The sequence below is a fragment of the Parasteatoda tepidariorum genome, chromosome 2, assembly GCF_982258835.1.
Source record: "Parasteatoda tepidariorum strain Cologne lab strain chromosome 2, Ptep-v5.0, whole genome shotgun sequence".
In the NCBI taxonomy this organism is placed as follows: Eukaryota; Metazoa; Arthropoda; class Arachnida; order Araneae; family Theridiidae; genus Parasteatoda; species Parasteatoda tepidariorum.
The window spans coordinates 27,437,730-27,457,774 of record NC_141756.1 but is presented as its reverse complement, the minus strand read 5'-3'; positions in this window follow the sequence as shown (position 1 = coordinate 27,457,774).

Here is a 20,045-nt window from a genome sequence, read left to right as displayed (position 1 = left end):
ATTACAAAATGTAATGAAACTTTCTTAGTTCTTCTATTTATTTGAAAAAGAACTTAAGGTCAAAACGTTAGCTTTCTAACATAGTGATGGGTGAATGAAGACCTTTTTTTTTATCTTTATATGATAAAAAAAGAACTTAAGGTCTTAAGAACTTAACTGACAAAGAACTTAAGGTCAAAACGTTAGCTTTCTAACATAGTGATGGGCGAATGAAGACCTTTTTTTTTTATCTTTATATGATAAAAAAGGAGCTTAAGGTCTTAAGAACTTAAATGACAAAGAACTTATGGTCAAAACGTTAGTAATGGGCGAATGAAGACCTTTTTTTTTTATCTTTATATGATACGTAATAATTGTCCGATATATTTGAATTTTGTAAGGTACATACGTAACTACGTAAATCGAAGATAAATTGTTTGTAAGGTATAGAAACTACTTAAACAGAAGAGTCAAAATACAAAATTTGAAATGTTATTAGACTTTTTCAGAATAATGTTTTTTAATTCACAGTACACAAAAGATTATTATATATAGATAATATATGTAGATAACAGATAAGATTATTATATTATAGATAAAGAGATATTACAGGTTGTAATAAAGATATTTAATTACCATTTTATGTTAAGTAGAAAGTAAATTAATTATAAATGAAAAAAAAAATCTGGTAAAATTACCGAACTGTATGGTAATGTAATGACGTTTCTGGTAAAGAATAGCATAATTCTGGTTGATAAAACTCAAATATACGGTGTCTAAACCATATATATAGTAGTTTTTCCGTTAATAAGGTAACAGAGAACTGGAAATTCTAGTTTTCAAAATTAAGATTGTTATTACCAGACATTCAGTAAAAAAGGCGAAACTTTTTAAATTTAGCCGAATAAATGGTTTTTATGCCATGCTCGCAGGTATCATGATCGACTTTTCTCATTTACCTAATTTGATTGCATATTATGAAACCATATTTTATTGCTAATTTCACCAAAATCATTACCACAGTGTTTCGATAAAAATTACCGAGCCTTTTGGTGTTCAGAGTGTCAGAAAGACGGTAAGTTTTACCATGTTTTTGTAGTTTTTACCATACTTTTTTTCTCTGCGTATTTACTTTTCATCGATTACTTACAAGAAAAATAATATGTAAAAAATTAATCAGTGTGCGACGGAATCTTACATTGCGTCTAATAATTTTGGTAGGGACAGCACGGTAGCAGTGTACAAAATACAGCAATTAAATTGTACCGCTTAAAATAAATGAAAAATCTTTTTCTTTTTTATTATTCCTTTTCTTCATTAATCGATTGAGTTCAGTACGAAAATTCAAGGTAAAAATAAATGAAAAGAACAGCGATCGCCAAGTAAGCCTTGTAAAAATAATTGACAAGGAATGTTAAATCCCAACAGACAAAAGAAGAAAAAAGTGACGAAATAATGTACTACGATTCCTACTAATTAGCTGAAGTCCCTAGGTAAATAATTTGCAAGGAACGTCAAATCTCCACGAAATTTAATGCACTACGATAGCAAAATAACGCTAGTCCCGCTGAAAATAATCTTCAAGAAACTTAAAATCCATATTAGAAAGCATAGAATAATAGGGGGGGGGGTCAAAGGACAGTCTGATTGTTGAAATGGAACAATAAAAAAATCTGAAATAGCATAGTGGTGCAAATTCAACCTCATCATTTTAATTTTTAAGCAATTCATTTAAGGGAAAAACTGTTGGCGTTGCATAAGTTACGGTTTTTGGACAATCCTATATTTCACTTATAATGAAAATGGCATTTTTTTTTATAGAGCTGTTTCATAAAAACATAAAAAAAAGTTCTTTAATATTTGAAATTTTTTTTAATGATGGATAAATAATTTTAAAGTATTGTTTAAATTACTAATCTTAATCTCCCTTTTTTTTAAAAAAAATGAAAAAAAATGTTAGCAAAGTTACTTGCATCAAAATGCTAAATTGCTAGCATATGCTATAATTTTTCTTCCAAACAATTTTTTTTTTCAAATATGCTTTTTTTTAGATTTACGACTAACAGTTATTCATCATTAAAATTTATTTTATTTGCAAAATTGAATATTTTCATATGAAGGAAATAAAGAACTTCTCAAAACTAATTTTTTGGATTTTATATTCTAGTACCAATACACAGAGAGAGAAAAAAGTCCCAGGAACAAAAGTTGTGCTTGATAAACTAAATTTGGTTGGCTTGTTTGTAGTACATCTAAAAGATGATGTCGATTCAAATTTCGCGCTTGATGCATAAGTTTGGGGCTAGTAGTGCCACTGTGAACATGCAAATCAGAATTGCTTTCGTGTTCTACAGTTCGGAAGCGTTATTTTTCATTAAATTTAAAATAGTAAGTTGCTGTTAGTCAAGAATGCCTTTAAAAAGACGAAGAAGCCATTATCAGCAGCTCACTGACTGTCAACGTGGTCGTGCAATAGATCTGACAGAAGTTGGATTTTCTTGCTACGATATTGCAGAAAGACGGCGAGAAATGTATCAACGGCGAATGATTTTATTTTATTTTATGACTGTCGTTAAACAGCCGACCCTACTTTTTTGAGTTTACAACAGCTAACGTTCAACTCCGTAGCCTTGCAATTTTGAACCCAACCAGGGAACTCCTGGATCAATTATTAGGAGAAATTTGCCTTGTTGGAAGTCTTTGGATAGAACTAAACCAAATTTGCGTTACATGGAGAGGAAGGCCACGAGAACTTCCCATGGGTAGCCTGACGGCAAGGGGACTGACTCTAAATCGTGATCCGTCTACCGCTCAGGATATTTTACGTCAGCTCTGTGGTAGTTGCAAGCCGGAACTGTTGCTGGGATTCGAACCCCTTATCGACTGAGCCATTACGGCTCACTGTGCATGATTGTTGGAAACAGTGGTCAAGAGAAGGTACAGCAGTCTTCAGGGTAGCCTAGTGGCACTACTCAGAAGGAAGACCCACCGTGTATGACTGTGGCCCTCCCCCGTACTGCGTCTGCATCAGAAATTCGAATTGCAAGTAGCTCTGCAGTGACACAGTGAACTGTTAGAAATCGGCTACTTCAAGTATAACTCTGAGCAAAGCGCCCTGTAGCTTACATTCCATTCACTCCACACCACTGCCGTTTACGACGTGAGTGGTGTCGAGTCTGAGCTCAATGGGGGAAAGAGAGGCGATCTATTGCGTTTTCTGATGAAAGTCGGTTCTGCCATGTGAACCCATGCTACCGACCTGTCTCTGGCCTAGACGCACTGGATCTATACCTGAAGTTATGGTCTGGGGAGCCATTTCCTATGACAGATGGTGTACTCTCAGGGTTATTCCACGCACCTTGACTCAAACTGTTTTGTTGCCCTTCATGTTGCATTCAAGAGGTTTTTTTCCAACAGGATAACGCTCGCCATCATACTGCTGTTGTAACCCAACATGCTCCACAGAATGTCGGTATAATGCCTTGGCTTGATAGATCACCAGATCTTTCACCAATCGAGCACGTATGGGGCATCATTAGACGACAACTTCAGCGTTATTTGCAACCAGCATTAACTATCCCCGTATTAACTGACCAGGTGTAACAGGCAAGGAGCTCCATCTCACAAAATGACTTACGGTATCTGTGTGACACAATGCTTGCCTTCAAAATTCTGGTGGTTACACCGGTTATTAATGCACCAGTATTTCACATTTGAAATGGTTTCTCTATCTTAAATTGCATTAACCAATGGTCTTGAAACTTTAATCAATCAAATATGGTACTCAGAAAAAGGCATTACTGAAATTTCATTACTCTGCAAGAATTTTTTTTGTGGATTTTTATATGAAAACGAGAAATATATGGAAGATATTAAGGTGCCCCCTCTGTGTCAAAGCGCTAAACAAGAGATGAAATGCATCGTTATCCATGTGAGCAAGAAATTATATGAACTAAATCTTCATCTAGCTTTAAAATTCTTTGGAAAACACAAGCAATTAGAATGACAATTCTAAACCTGGTTCCCCCGAAAAAAAATATTCATAAGAAAAGTAAACTGAAAAAAAAAAAAGAAGACCAGGACATAAATTCCACCAAAGAGTTTTTGCATTAAACTATAATTAGTTTATTCAAAGAATACAAAATGTTATTTATATTTAAATATTTTTAAAAAATTTTATTTATTTATTTTGTGCCACAATTAATGGAGAACGAAATCTCCTAGAGTAGTTTTTAATTGGATAAGTATTACTATTTTTATTTTATAAATTTTTAATAGAAGGAAATTTTGATTTTTCAGTGTTTTATTTCAACTTCTTTCTTAATATTCAGTTTCATTAACTAAAACAGGGTTTCTTAAATTTTTTGGTGTAGGAATCCCGTAATATTTATGAAAATTTTGTGGGACCCCATAAGCATTACGCAAATCCTACACAAGTGAAATAGTAAATTTCTACACTTGTACTGTAATATACTAATGTAGTTTTAGTTCGTCAACTTAACTTTTTAATTTTAAGACAAAGATTAATGTGAGACTTGGAAATAAGTAACAGACTTAAAAATATGTTACTATAAAAAAAATAAATTTAATTACTTGGTATAATTCTTTTTGGTGACATATTTGATGATTTTCACTGAAAAATTCACTTGTTTCAACAAATATTTCTATATCTATTTTCAGATACATTGGGTAAGAATTTATTTAATTGTAAAATTGTTATAAGAACTTAAAGGATTATCAAATTGGTAAAATTTTTTACGATCTCTGCTGCAGGTCTTGGGGTCGCCACCTACAGTTTAGGAAACTTAGAATAAATTATTGTAATACTTTTCTGTCGCCTTGCAATTTGTGCTAAAACATTTAAAATATTTTTATCGCCTATGTTTTTTATTACTATTTTAAAAATACAAACTTCCTATAAATGAATGCTTAATTCGTGGCCTCAACAGAAATTTTGTTTTTGAAATACGTTATTCGAATTTTAAACGAATAACCTATTTATTCCTTTTTAACGTTTATCGTAAGGAATAGCAATGTTTCAAGTAAGTTTATTTAAAAAAATTCCATTATTTTCTCAGCATTATACATTTTGTACAATTTACATTATATGGAAATTGAGCAGAATAAATTAATATTTGTCGAATGATTTTGTTTCAAAGCTTTATTTTATAAGTCCAATTTCTATTTATGAGAATTTAAAGAACATAAAACTTATTCTTCAACACATTTAAATTGCATTTAATTTTTTTAAATAGAAATTCTACCCAGATACTACCTATATTTATCATCGAGAAGTATGTAACACTATTAAAAACTATACTGTGAATTAAATGTACCTCGCAACCGATGAAGGATCGTTCTTGGCTAATAAGTACAATCATAGAGTTATCAATCAGTTAATGCTGTGTTCTGGTTTTCGGTGGTTATATTTGAATAGTTTTCGTTACGAATTGTGGTTGTTGTTTAGTGAGCAAATTGGAACATTGAAATAAATAGCGCTTTTTATCATTTGGTGATTATTTAATAATGCCACGAATATGTTTTTGCCCTGGTTGTAAGACCATGTACACTTCGGATACTAATAAATTAAAAAAGGAACGAAAGAAAGCTTCACCTTTATTTGGTACACCAAAGGTAAATTTTGTTTCCGTTGTACGCCATTTTATTCCGAATAATTTTTTTAGCTTTTTCAATGTATTAATTGAGTAATGGTAGACATTAAGTTGTTTAGTCTGTATATTCTTACGCCAACATTTAGCAACTGCAAATATTTAAAAAAAAAAAAAAACTAATCTCTTCCGTTTTCATAAGGGTACATGTATATCATATTTATGTCGGTATTTTGTGACTATAAATTATTTGGTTTCCTAATTTCGTGCTGCACATTCTTTAACATATGATCGATTTGTAAATCATTAAAGGGAATTATCAAGAAGTTGATTATTTTTGAGAAAAGTCATGAATTTTCATTTTTTTGAAATAGTAAACTGCATACTATTTCAAATTCTTTGTTTGTTCTTTTTTTGCGTATTTTTATCATATAAATTCTTAGTGTTTTCTATTGTGTAGTATATTTGTTTTTTTTTTAAAAAAATATGCATTCTGATCAGAACAACCTAAAAAATATCCCTTTTATTTTGTCATAGTATTCAGTATTTATATAAGTATAATCTATTCAGTGAATAATATTACATTGAATTGTTAAGAGTTGATATTTCTCTATTATGTATATGCTGAATTATCCATAAAGCATTTTGATTTTAATTACAAATTTGAATATATTTAGTAAAACTTTATATTTCTTAAATGCCAGCAAATGAAATACTATGATAAAAAATTTAATAAAGGAATCATTGTTTGGGTACGAATAGTTACAATTAATAATGATAGAATGACTTACAACTTCTGTTTTTTGTTCTTTGAATAAAACTTTGTACATTTTTTTACACTTCCAATCCTTGCCTTTTAATTAGAGTTTTATTAAGTTTAAAACTTTAATTTAATTGTGATTTTTTTGTTGTAAAGAAAATGTGCAATAATGAATGCATGCGCTCTTAAGATTTGTTTGTGTGATTCGTGTATCACTTGATATTTCACTGGTAAATTGAAGAAATTGTTAATGGGAAAAAAACTGATTTTGAAAGATTGACTTATTAGTAAAGGGAGTAAGTAAAACGATTCTGTGTATCCATCCAGATTATCACTAGAGTGTGATCACAATTTCACATCGGCCTTAAATTCAAGTTATGTTGTTGTAGGTTACCTCAGGGCTCGAAAAAACTCAGAAATTTTACCCGTCCCCGAGGACGGCTTGTCCAACAATGTACCCGTCCTCCTTTGAAACTAACCCGTCGCTTCTAAATAAATAAAAATATAATTTTCTCTTATTTATTATTAACATTTATGTATATAAATTGCGCAATGAATTAGTAGTTACTGGGATTACATTATACAGTAATAAAATAAATACTAGGTTACTATTAATAGTAAAACCTAGTATTTCTTTAATGAAATAATTTAAATAACAAAGGTCAAGTTATCTGTCAATTATCATGTGAATTTATCCGATGCTACTGCGTTTTTTAAATGAATCAAATACGTTTGCCAGTTCCACTATCAACCCAATGATTTACAGAGGTTTCTGCACAGAAATCTGAAAGAGGTTTTCCATTTAGGTAGATGTTCGTAATTGCGGTTAACGTTTCTTGTTTAAGACCAGTACGTAAATGTGTTTTTTTGTAAGTTCATTGCTGAAAAGCCCCTTTTCACCGCTGCAGTACTCCAAGACAGAGAAAACATCAACTCCACCATGCGCAGTATGTTGCTGTATTTCGAGGTTAGAGGGTCATTTTAAAAGTGAGGCGTTAGACTCTTGTAAGATAACAAAAATTGAAAATATATCACGAAAATTAACGGGAAAATGGTCGTCCGCGAGGAATTTTGAACCGCCGAGGACGGGAGATTTTTCGAGCCCTGGGTTACCTTACAGCTAGGTTACATTGCTAGGCGTGCATCCAAATTCACAAATTGTTCACTTCGCCAAGCAATGTTAACCGACAATATTGAAACTGGTTATACCTAAACTCATTAACATTAAAGATTATGGTGGTTTTGTTACACCTTCTAAAAGTGTTTTTGTGTTATGTTCAAACCCTTGAATCACAAGTGATGTGAAATCAAATGGTGTTAATGTTAACACATTTAATTCCATTTGTGACAAAATTGAAGATTGTCTTTCTTGGGATGTGATGAACATAAAAACAGTTTTACACCATCTGTCATAAATTTTTTTCTCACTACAAGAATGCATTTTTTGTGATAGAGCTAATAAGATTAAGTCATTCAATTTCAATAAAAACAAAAGCAGTAAGAAAGTTATCTAAACTTTCAAACATTGCATGTAAATTTTGAATTTTAATACTACATGAAAATTTATAACTCAGTTTTGATTATTTGTTTATCACTAACTTTTTGAAAGTTAATAAAAGTTTCTCTAAGAATTTTCAAGATTTAAGAAGATAAAACCTCATCAATCTTCTAAGCTCTCTCACTTTTTCTTCAGATATATACTTAATATGATTTCACCTGAGCAACAATTTTTCAATTTGCCTAGTTTTTGTTTCCTCTTATTTCTATTTACTTAGCAAATATTTAAAATATTTCTCTCATAAATAGAATATTTATTTTGTTTATAGTCTATAGCGCTGCGTTATAATAAATTTTTCTGATTTTTATTTTGATTGTAACTTTAGAAATAGCTACCATTATTTCTTATTAGTTTTGCTTTAGTTACATATTTAGTTTTTTTTTTATTAGTTATTTCAAAATAATTATTTTTTTTACTAACTTAATTTTTCTTCCTTTTTAATATCGGAATTTTTCTTTTTAATTTTTTTTTTGCTAACTAATTTTAATTTTTTCCCATATTTCTACTATCTCTGGTATAAATTCTCTGGCTACTTTACGTAACACATACATCGTTTTAATAAAAATAGTTTTTTTTTCAACTTTTATAGATTTAAACACTAATTAAACTAAAATTTGATTTAAAATATCTTCGCTTTTTTGTAGAAATATATACTTGATAATGATGCTAAGATTCTCTGCTGTTTGGCGCTTTAAAAATACTTAATAATGGTGCAACCTTATCCCGCGTTTTAGCACTTTAAAAATTCCTAATAATGGTGCAAACTTCCTTGCTTTTAGTTCTCGTCAAAAATACCAAATCATGATGCAACCTTCCTCCAGTATATAGTAAATCTGAACACTAACTTATGTAACCAGTAAATGAATACCAATGTTTGGTGCAACATAGCTCGAAATTGTTTACACTGTACTTGAATCTTTTCTCTTCATAATGAATTACCAATTGCTAATTCCTTTCAAATTTCGTTTTCTACGTTAGAATTTTTCTGGCACCTGCTGAATTGTTGTATTAATTATGTTATGTTTTTTATAAACAAATTTATTTATTTAATATTTTGTTTGTTACCATTTGTTTTGAATTGTTTTTTCCCATGGTATTTATCATATGCCTATAGTTTTAAGTATATTTTCTGTTACAAATGAATTTATTTTTTATTTAAAATTTTATTTACTATTATTTATTACAGACTATCTTTCTCCTTCTACTATAATTTATGTAATATATGCCTGATTAAGTATTTTTTTAATATAGTTTGTTGATTACTTATTCTTTTCAGATATTTTCTCCTGGTGGAAATTTTCTGGCATCTACGTGGGTTTTTTTTTTAAACATATTTTTTGTTAAGAGTGAATTTATTTATTACTTTATTTGTACCCTTTCTTTTTGATTGTTCTTTCTCTTTGGTATAATTTATTTGTATGGTATCTGAAGTTTTATTTTGTGGTAATCTATTTGTTAACCAATCTTTTTTTTTTTATCTCCACTGAATTTTTCTAGCACTTGCTGGATATTTATTCAGTGCATTTTATTTTTATTAATGAATTTCAATTTTTTTCACTTTATTTCTTTCCTGATTTATTTTTTTAGCATATGTCTAGACACCTTTTCAATGTATTTTTGAACTAGTTAGTTTCGTATTTTGAAGTAGTTTTGTCAGATGGATCTTGTCATAATTTTTTATATTGATTTTTTAATCTTAATTTATATTTGCTAGCTAGTTTATACTCTGATACCAAATCCCCAGTTGTTGGGAGGATTATTTTCGAGCATGCTTGGAACTTAATCTAAATATTGGAATCCATTTGGGTCCTTTTGTTTAGTTATGTATATTGTACCCAATGTGATCTTTTATTAAGATGCACTGTCATCTTAGAAATCAACATATTCCAGATTTAATTTCTTTTCAGTATCAAAAGAAAGAGAAACTAGTGAGTTCCATTTTGCATTATGATCTGAATGTTGTTGAAAAAATATTATTATCTTTTAAAATTTGCTAATCACTTTAATATGCATGAAGTTTATCTCATTAAGTAGCTAATTTATGAGCATACTATATGTTAATTTTTACAGAATGTGTGTGCAAATTTTTTACCAGTTTATGTGACTTTTTACAGAAGCTGAGTTAAAAATATTAAAGTATTTTATTTAGCTTGTGATTGATTTCCATTTATAACTAATTAATGAATTTTTATGTTCTAATGCAAGAGAAATTAATTATATATTTTTTATTATGATTTGTTTTATCTTTTATTATTTATTTAAAAAATATGATGAGAAATATAATGACACTACTAGAAGAAGAGCAGATCTTGTGTTGTTTAAATTGGACATCTCTTTATTTTCATTCAAGTATATGTTTTCATAATAATAGTTTGATTTTCATAATAAAATTAAAAATTGTATTATGAATATTTTTATTTATTTTTACCGCTATGCAATGGAAGAAACCACTTCAATTTTTCATATCACAATTCGTACACAAATTTCTCTGAAGAAATCTTAAACCGAATAATTTTCACAAAATTAAATAATTCTTTTAAAATTATAATATTAAGATAGAAAGATTTTGATCTATCATTGATACTGTTATTTTATTTTATTTAATTTTTAACATATGCAGGCATTTTGTTTTTATGAATCTACATTTTCTATTGAATTCAAAACATATGTTAACATAAATTTTACTTTATATAAATTTCTCTTTGTCATTAGCTATTAGTCATTATCAATTAAAGAGAATGTTTGCATATATTTGAAAGTTAAAACAATAGGATTCAAAACAGAAAGGTATGAAAATTTGTAAATTTATATTTTTAACAATGAAAGCAATTGTATATCAAACAATTAAATATAGAAGTTCAAGAAGGAGGAAAAAACTGACAATTAAAATTTCGAAGATAATTTTTCCAAAACTAAAATAAATTTCTTACCAACAAACATCTTGCTGTAAACTTAAATATTTCAGAATTCAACAAACATCCTGCTGTAAACTTAAATATTTAAGAATTCAACAAACATCCTGCTGTAAACTTAAATATTTCAGAATTCAACAAACATCCTGCTGTGAACTTAAATATTTCAGAATTTTCAGTGAGTACAAGACAATAAAAAGATGTCTGTTTGATATATTTTGCAGTTTTTTCTTTTATAGTAGGTTCTCTCACTAATTTTAATGATTTTTTTTGGGTCTTGATTGCCACTTTTTTATTTAGAAGAAATCTCTGATAATCAACGCCCTGTTTATGTCTCTAAACGAATTTGGTTATTCAAAATATTAGAATTTTTAGGGGCTTTTTATTTCTATGCATATATTGTGTACAGTGTATTCTAATATTTTGACATACCTTCTTGTCTTCAATATAAGTTCCCCATTCTTTTCAACATGTAGGAGGTGTTAATATTATTTCTCCATATTAATTATAATTTCTAAAGCTCAATAGATGGCGCTCTGCGCAGTAATGTAAAATCATTAGTGTTCTAATCAGTTTCCTCCATGACACTGTACCATTATCATCATCCTTTTGTTATTAAATATATCTTATGTTAAAAGGCGTTTGTTATGATTGAAAACCCCGAGATCTGAGATCATATCACCGTATTTAATATTGGCGCACCAACCTGGAGCTAAGAATTTGATTAAAGGTGAGTGCACTTGATTTAAATAATGGATTCATACGATGATTTGAAAAATAAAAGAAAAACAATTCGCTCTTTAACCACTCGATTAATAACAAAGATCGAAAATTTGATGAATGATGATAATGTGGAAACTAAAGAAAAGATCGAAGAATTAATAGGAACAGTTAATAGATAAAAATAAAAGTTTAAAAGCAATAAATAATCGAATTGAACCACTAATTGAAAGTGAGGAAATAGAAACTGAAATTATTGGAATTGAAGATTATTCTGAAAAAATAATAAAGTGGCAATCTCGAATCGCAAGATTTTTGAAAGAAAATAATAAAGAAAGTAGAGGAGGAGAAGAATCATTTAACAGCGCACAATATGAAAAATCTAAATTTGTTCCAGACAGTAATGCAGTTAAACTCCCAAAACTAAGCATAAATAAATTTTACGGCGAAACAACATTATGGCTTGAATTTTGGAATCAATTTCAAATCGCGATCCATGAAAATGAAAGTTTAACTGAGGTACAAAAATTTACTTATTTAAAAAGCTTACTGGGTGGAATTGCACTAAATGCTATTAAAGGGTTTGCTTTAACTAAAGAAAATTATATGAAAAGTATAGAATTGTTAAAAGATAAATTTGGGTGCGAAGATTTAGTGATTAATAGTCATATGAATCGTCTATTAAATCTTGATCCCGTAAAAAATTCTAGTGATATTAGAGCATTACGGAATTTATATGATAATTTAGAAGTAAACATTAGATCTTTAGAAAGCTTAAATGTAGTCTCTGGAACATATGGACACTTATTATGCCCTATATTATTAAAACTAATACCAGAAGATTTAACTTTAGAATACAACCGCAAACGAAAATCAAAATCAGAATTTAATGTTTCGGAATTAATTCAATTTATTAAGGAAGAAATTCAAGTACGCGAATCATCTACATTATTCCACGATAATGCTAAGAAAAATAAACACTATAACTATTATAATCCCAGGGAAGTAATAAACCACAAAAAACAGTTCAGATCAAATATTCCCACAGCTTCAGCATTGGCTACTAATGTAAAATTTAATTGTGTTTTTTGTAAATCAGAACATGATTCATTTATTTGTGAAAAAATGTCGGTTTCTGAAAAAAGAGATAGATTAATGCGCGAAGGTCGTTGCTTTAAATGTTTCCGAAAATCACATTTAAGTTCACAATGTAGGAGTAAAATTAGTCCTTGTAAAAAATGTAATAGTAAATCTCATCACGAAATAATTTGTTTTGGAATTCCGAAAACTCAAAACGAAAGTTCGCAAGAAACCGCAGAGAAAAATACAGTCGTAGCCAGCGTTTCTCATGTCGAAGAGGGACAAAAGGGGGAATTTCAATCAGTGTTTTTACAAACATGTGTTGCGAATTTGCATTTCGCAGACAAAACGCAGGAGATAAATATTTTATTTGATTCCGCATCGATGAGGTCATTCATTACTAGAGAATTAGCTCAAAAGCTTAATCTCCCGATAATAAGAAAGGAAAATTTATTAGTTTATACTTTTGGAAGCCGTGAACCGCAAGAAAAAACATTTGATATAGTAAAGGCGAGTATAAGCAATAAAAAATATCCTACTCGAAGGTCAGAGTTTGAATTATTGGTTTCAAGTACCATAACACGTGCATCTTTCCCACCTCATAATAATAAAATAAAGTTGCTGCTTGAGGATTTTGCTCTTTCTGATTTATGTCTTTCGAAAGGAATAAATTCCATTGATATATTAATTGGAGCAGATTATTATTGGAAACTCCACACTGGGTACATAAAGGAGTTGACTAAAGATTTGTTTTATGTCGAAACATTACTCGGCGGAAGCGTAACTGGGATTACTCATTCAGATTTAAAAAATGACTCTATCATTGAAAATTTATGTTATTGTAAGGAAAAATTTAATTGTGAGGAATTAACTAATGAAAATAATTCTTGTGATGATATAAATTTACAGTTACGGAAATTTTGGGATATTGAAAGCTTAGGCATAAATGATAAAATTCAGAATACACCTTTAGAGCAAGAAACTTTAAAGCAGTTTGAACAAAATATAAAATTTCAGGATGGCAGATACGTAGTTAAATTACCATTTAAAGATGAGGTAAACATTTCTGACAATTTTAATTTATCTAAAAGAAGGTTAATTAGTTTAACATCGCGTTTTAATAAAAATCCTTCTTTGCATGATAATTATGCTAGTATTTTTAAGGAACAATTATCAGAAGGAATAATAGAACCTGTTAATGATAAATCAATAGTTCCAAATATGGTTTATTACTTACCTCATCATCCAGTAATTAGAAATGATAAACAAACTACAAAGTTACGGATAGTTTTTGATGCTTCGGCTAAAGAAAAAAATTGCTACTCTCTAAATGATAACTTATTATCGGGTCCAAATCTAAACCCTAATCTTTTAATTTTACTATTAAAATTTCGCGAGTTTAAAATAGGAATAATTGCTGATTGTGAAAAGGCTTTCCTACAATTGTTAATTGATGAACATGATAGGGACTATCTTAGATTTCTTTGGTCAGAGCAATTCCCTCCCAAGAAAATTGAGGTTTTTCGCAATAGAACCGTAACTTTCGGAGTAAAATCATCAACATTTCTACTGGCTGGAACAATAAAATATCATATCAAAAATTACAAAGAATCTCATCCTTTGGCGTGTAAGGTTTTAGATGAAAATTTGTATGTCAACGATCTTATTACTGGTACAAATACGATTGAAGATGGACTACTATTACCCAGGGACACTAAATTAATTTTAAAGGATGCATCAATAAATCTTAGGAAGTGGAAGAGTAATTCTAAGGCGTTATGCCAAAAATGGCAAAACACGAAATTTGAAAAATATCCTAGTGAAGAAACAGTACCTTTAAAGGTTTTAGGATTAATTTGGAATACTTTAAGGGATAAATTTAATTTAGATTTAAGTTCTTTAATTGACTCTTTGGAAAATGTGAAAAATACTAAGAGAAGCGTATTACGCATGTCATCGAAATTATTTGATCCTATGAGATATATAACAGCATTCACGATTAGAATTAAAATTCTTCTTCAAGAAATATGGGAACAAGGCTTAGAATGGGATGAAGAATTCGGAGATATTTTAAGACTGAAATGGGAAAAATGGTATAAGGAAGTAAATGTATTAAAGGAACTTTCACTACCAAGATATTATTTTCATGAAGAAGATAGCTGTTCTGAAGTAGGGAATTATAAGATAATTATATTTTGTGACGCAAGTGAGAAGGCGTATGGAGCGATTGCATATATTCGATATGAAAGAAATCAAAAATTTTACGTAAGCTTCGTTACTTCAAAGGCACGCGTTGCACCATTGAAGAAGTTGAGTCTACCAAGATTAGAACTGATGGCCACTCTTATAGGTTCCAGATTATTGGATACTTTAAGGAAAGTGTTTCAAATAAATAACAACTATATTCTATATTCTGACTCAACCATAGCCCTTAGTTGGATTCGAGGAAATGCAAGTCAGTGGAAGACATTTATTTCAAACAGAGTAAGTGAGATCCAAACTTTAACAGATCCTTCTAATTGGAAGTACATAAAGGGAAATGATAATCCAGCTGATATCATATCAAGAGGATGCAGTGCTAATGATTTGCTCTCAAGTGCAATTATTTTTAATGGACCAACATGGTTGACATTAAGCGAAGAAAAATGGCCGAAAAACGAAGAAAATTTTAGAAGATCAGATGTAGATGAAGAAAAGAGATCAAAATTTATTGCAGTTAATTATGCAAGTGAAAATAATGTTAACGATTCAATTTTCGATATCCACAAATTTAGTTCTATTAAGAAGGTTTACCGAATAACAGCCTGGATTAGAAGATTTATAACGAATTTGAGAGTGAAGAAAGAAGATAGAATCAAAAATGTTTTAACTGCAGAAGAATTAGAAGAAGCTGAAAACCTTTGGTTGAGACACGTACAAGCAAAGAACTACAGTAAGGATATAGATTGCTTAAAGGAAGGACATTATTTACAGAAGTGCTCTAAAATCAGAGACTTAAATCCGTTCATTTCTGACAAAGGGATTCTACTTGTGGGTGGAAGACTACAGCACTCCAATTTGAACTATTATGAAAAACATCCAATACTATTACCATCAAAAACTAAATTTACAGAACTGATAGTGAAAGAAGCACACGAAAAGACCCTACACTCTGGTATTTCAGACACACTAACACAGGTACGAGAGAAATTTTGGATTCCAAAAGGTCGGCAATTTATTAAGTCAATAATTGGAAGATGCGTCTTATGTAAAAGATTCAATGTTCGATCAGGAAGAGAAATTATGGCTCCTCTTCCTAAAGACAGAATAGAACAGTCACCTCCATTTTCAGTTACTGGCCTGGATTTTGCTGGACCCTTATTTGTGAAAGACTCTGACAGTAAGTTTTACATCATGCTATGCACTTGTGCAGTTACACGAGCGATACACCTGGAAATTGTTTCCAGTTTAACAACTGAAGCATTTTTACTTGCTTTTCGTCGCTTCATATCCAGAAGAGGACTTTGTTCTGTTATTTATTCAGACAATACTCAAACGTTCAAACGAGCAGAGTTTGAATTGAAAAAAATGTGAACTAGTTTGAACAGTTCTGAAGTGAGTGAGTTTTATTCCTCAAAGGGAATAAGGTGGAAATTCATCGTTGAAAGAGCACCCTGGTGGGGTGGATTCTACGAGCGAATGATTCGTTCAATGAAAATCATTCTTCGGAAATTACTGAGGAAAACATCTTTGACTAGTGAAGAACTCGAAACAGTTCTATGTGAAATAGAAGCTGTGATTAACTCGAGGCCTATTACTTACGTGACTACAGACTCTCCAGATACGTTTCCTCTAACGCCATCCCACATGCTACTTGGAAGACGATTAATAAGTTTACCGTCAGTCAAGTTATCCGATATTGACTGCATGATTGACAAAAAAATGATAATTAAAAAATTTAAATATCGAGAAAGACTTATAAATCAATTTTGGAAGAAATGGAAAGGGGATTATCTTTTAAATTTAAGAACTGTCAATTATGTAAATTTGGATAAAGGTAATCAAAATTTTAAGGTAAATGATATTGTTTTGATTCATGATGACAAACTTCCAAGGAGCATGTGGAAACTTGGAAAAATTGTGGAAACATTTCAAGGACGTGATAACAAAATAAGAGCATGTGCTTTGAAAACAGAAACGTCAATAATAAAATGTCCTGTAAATTTTTTATATAATTTATAAGTGAACAATTAAATTAATATGAACATTCTATTTGAACTTTAAATTCACATTTATTATTATTTGAACATTTTATTTTACAATATTACTTAAGATAATCATTTAACTTACAAATTAAGTTTATCTTAAGATATTATTTGAACTTTTTTGATTTGAAGAAAATATGCAAACATATATATTTTCTTGTTTAAATGCATGTTTGTTTAAAATTGAAATATTTTGCTTGTGAAAGAATTTGTGTTGTGAAAATTGCTTGATTTATTATTCATGATATGATAATTGAATTTCATCAATTGATATTTACTTAAATTTCAAAAATTTCATTTATAAGGTAATAATTTGTTAAAGGTTTGAAATAATGCTCATGAAACATACTATTTTAAGAATTCGATTAATATTATTGCATTATAATCTTTATATAATTAAGAAGGGCTCATATTGTAAAAAGGTAAGATTATATTATATTTTAAATATTGGTACCTTACATTTGAAAAAAATAACTTTGATTAATATATGAAATGACAAAATTGTTATGAACTAAGAGTTGATCGGGGGGAAGTGTGTTAATATTATTTCTCCATATTAATTATAATTTCTAAAGCTCAATAGATGGCGCTCTGCGCAGTAATGTAAAATCATTAGTGTTCTAATCAGTTTCCTCCATGACACTGTACCATTATCATCATCCTTTTGTTATTAAATATATCTTATGTTAAAAGGCGTTTGTTATGATTGAAAACCCCGAGATCTGAGATCATATCACCGTATTTAATAGGAGGTTTTAAAAAGTATTGTTTTGTAATATACTTAATAAGTCAATAAACATACCATTTTGAATGCAGTAGGATAAACTAACCAATGAAGGAACACTTAAGCTTTGCTTGCCTTTTAAAACATCATAATAATTTCAAAATTCGTAATTTTAGTTAAAGGACAGTGTCAATATGTGTTACTAATTGCAAATTATGTAAAAAAATTGTAGAGAACTTACATAATATTGTTTTAAAGTTTTGGAGCTTCAAATAACAAGAAGTAAGAAGACCAAGTGAAGGAACTGTTCTTACCCGTGAATGAACACAAAATTGCCCAGTAAAGGAACACTTAATTTTGGTTATTTTTTTAATGCTCTTTTTGAATTTATATGCCATACAAATATTTAAAAACAAACCTATTCTTGAAATTACAACATATAAATACTTGGAAAATGGAAACTTTTTTTTTTGGAAACATGAATTGAAAATTAAAGTGTCAACATATTAACACGTACTGTTCATTCACTGGGAAATCTATGCCCAGTAAAAGAACATGCATGTTCCCTCACTGGTTAGAAGTTGTTTTTCGTATTTTTAACATAATTTTGATGCGGAGCATCATTAAAGGTACAAGAAAATTAAAGTTTATCTTTTATTTTCATTAGCTTCGAAAAACACCCAGTAAAGGAACACTTCTTTCACTGGTTTTTCATCGTTTGGCAATCCAGTAAATAAACACCTCCTTATCTCAGTTCTTGCTTATGCTATGTTGCTTAAAATAAATAAAACTTAACTGCAATAATTATATTTCGAATTTTCTTTCTGACAATGAGAAAAAAAGCATTATTGTATGCAATTAATTGTACTTTAAACGGATAACTACAAACACTGACCTTGTAATTCTGTCAAAGAAACAAGGTGTTGCACAGATAATAACAAATTCAAATTTTTTTTCCAGAGAACACTATGTGACCAGGTAATCCAATACAATTTATGGATGACTTCCCATTGTTTGGTAGTTAAGCTATTGTTACCAATCAATCTAAAGAAAAACTTTCAAAATCTTATTTTTAATCAATATATATGAAATGTTCCTTCAATGGGTAGTGTTCCTTCAATGATTGGTTTCACCTATTTTACATTTTAATAATAATTTTTTGTACCGTTCATTAAATTTTTTTTTAAAATTTAAATTGCTTAAAATATAATTCTCCAATTATAGTTCCGATAACCTTTCAACGAAAAAAACTTTTTAAAGCTTTTATTAATTTGTTTTGTATTAAGGATTATTGGAGGTTATCGTTTCATCATCATAAATTGTAATATATTAACAGAATAACCGTATCTTATTTTCATGTTTGTTTCTTCATCATCATCAAAAGTAAGTAATTTTTTTTTCAATTCATCTTTATTAAATATTTATTTATTTATTTATTTTCCAACTTGATGGTCTAAAACATTCAATTTGAATACCAATGGTTTCAAAAATTATTTTTCATTTTTGAATTAGAAAAAGTATTTGAGAGCTTTTACTGTTTTAATAAAAGATTTAGTTCCATTTTCAATTACTTAGCAAAAATGCTCAATATTTTAGATTATTAAAATTTTTTCTTTTCATTTAAATTATTTTTATCACTGTAAGTGCTAATGTTTAATACATTAATTAAAATAAATATTCAAATTAACTTTAATTATTTTCTGATTTGTTTTCAATAGTTATTTTAGATTAATTAAAATTTTAAATGAAATCTTTGAATAAAAGCAATATTGTTTTTATTATTTAACCGTTTTTTATCACTAATATTCCATAAAAATATTTTAATTCCCAATGTAGTTGTAAAATGCATCATATGCACATGTCAAAATGTATATTTTGATAATTTTAACTTTACTTTTCGTTTAAGTTTTAAAACTTATATTTAATTTACTATTTCATATACATATTTTTCACTTTTTTAAATATTCGTTTTAATTCTCGAAATAAAATTTAACATTATTAAAAATAATCTTGTCTTAATGTAAGCTTTAAATGGAATAATTTGTTACAAAATCAATCTAAGTTTAAAATTAAAGATTTTCAAAAACTGTAATACGTTTTCTAATTCATATTTTAATTAGAAATTTTTCTTCGTTTTTTGATCATCACTTACTTTGACAATGAGTGCATATTTTTTATGATGTAGAAGAATATCATCCTAAAAATTTAACCTTAATTTTTGATTTAAATAGCAATGATATTAAAAATTATATATTATTTACTAGCGCAATTTAAATTTTGTACCTAAATATTATAAACTATAGTTGACTGAATAGTGGATTTTAAAATATTTTGGTACTAATTAATGAAATTTAAGTGTTTATCTTATATTCGAAATTAGTTTTGCTATATTGCAATAGATGACGCCACTGAACTATTCTTACCGAGCGAAATTTGTCTCTTGATGGGGGGAGCGGAAT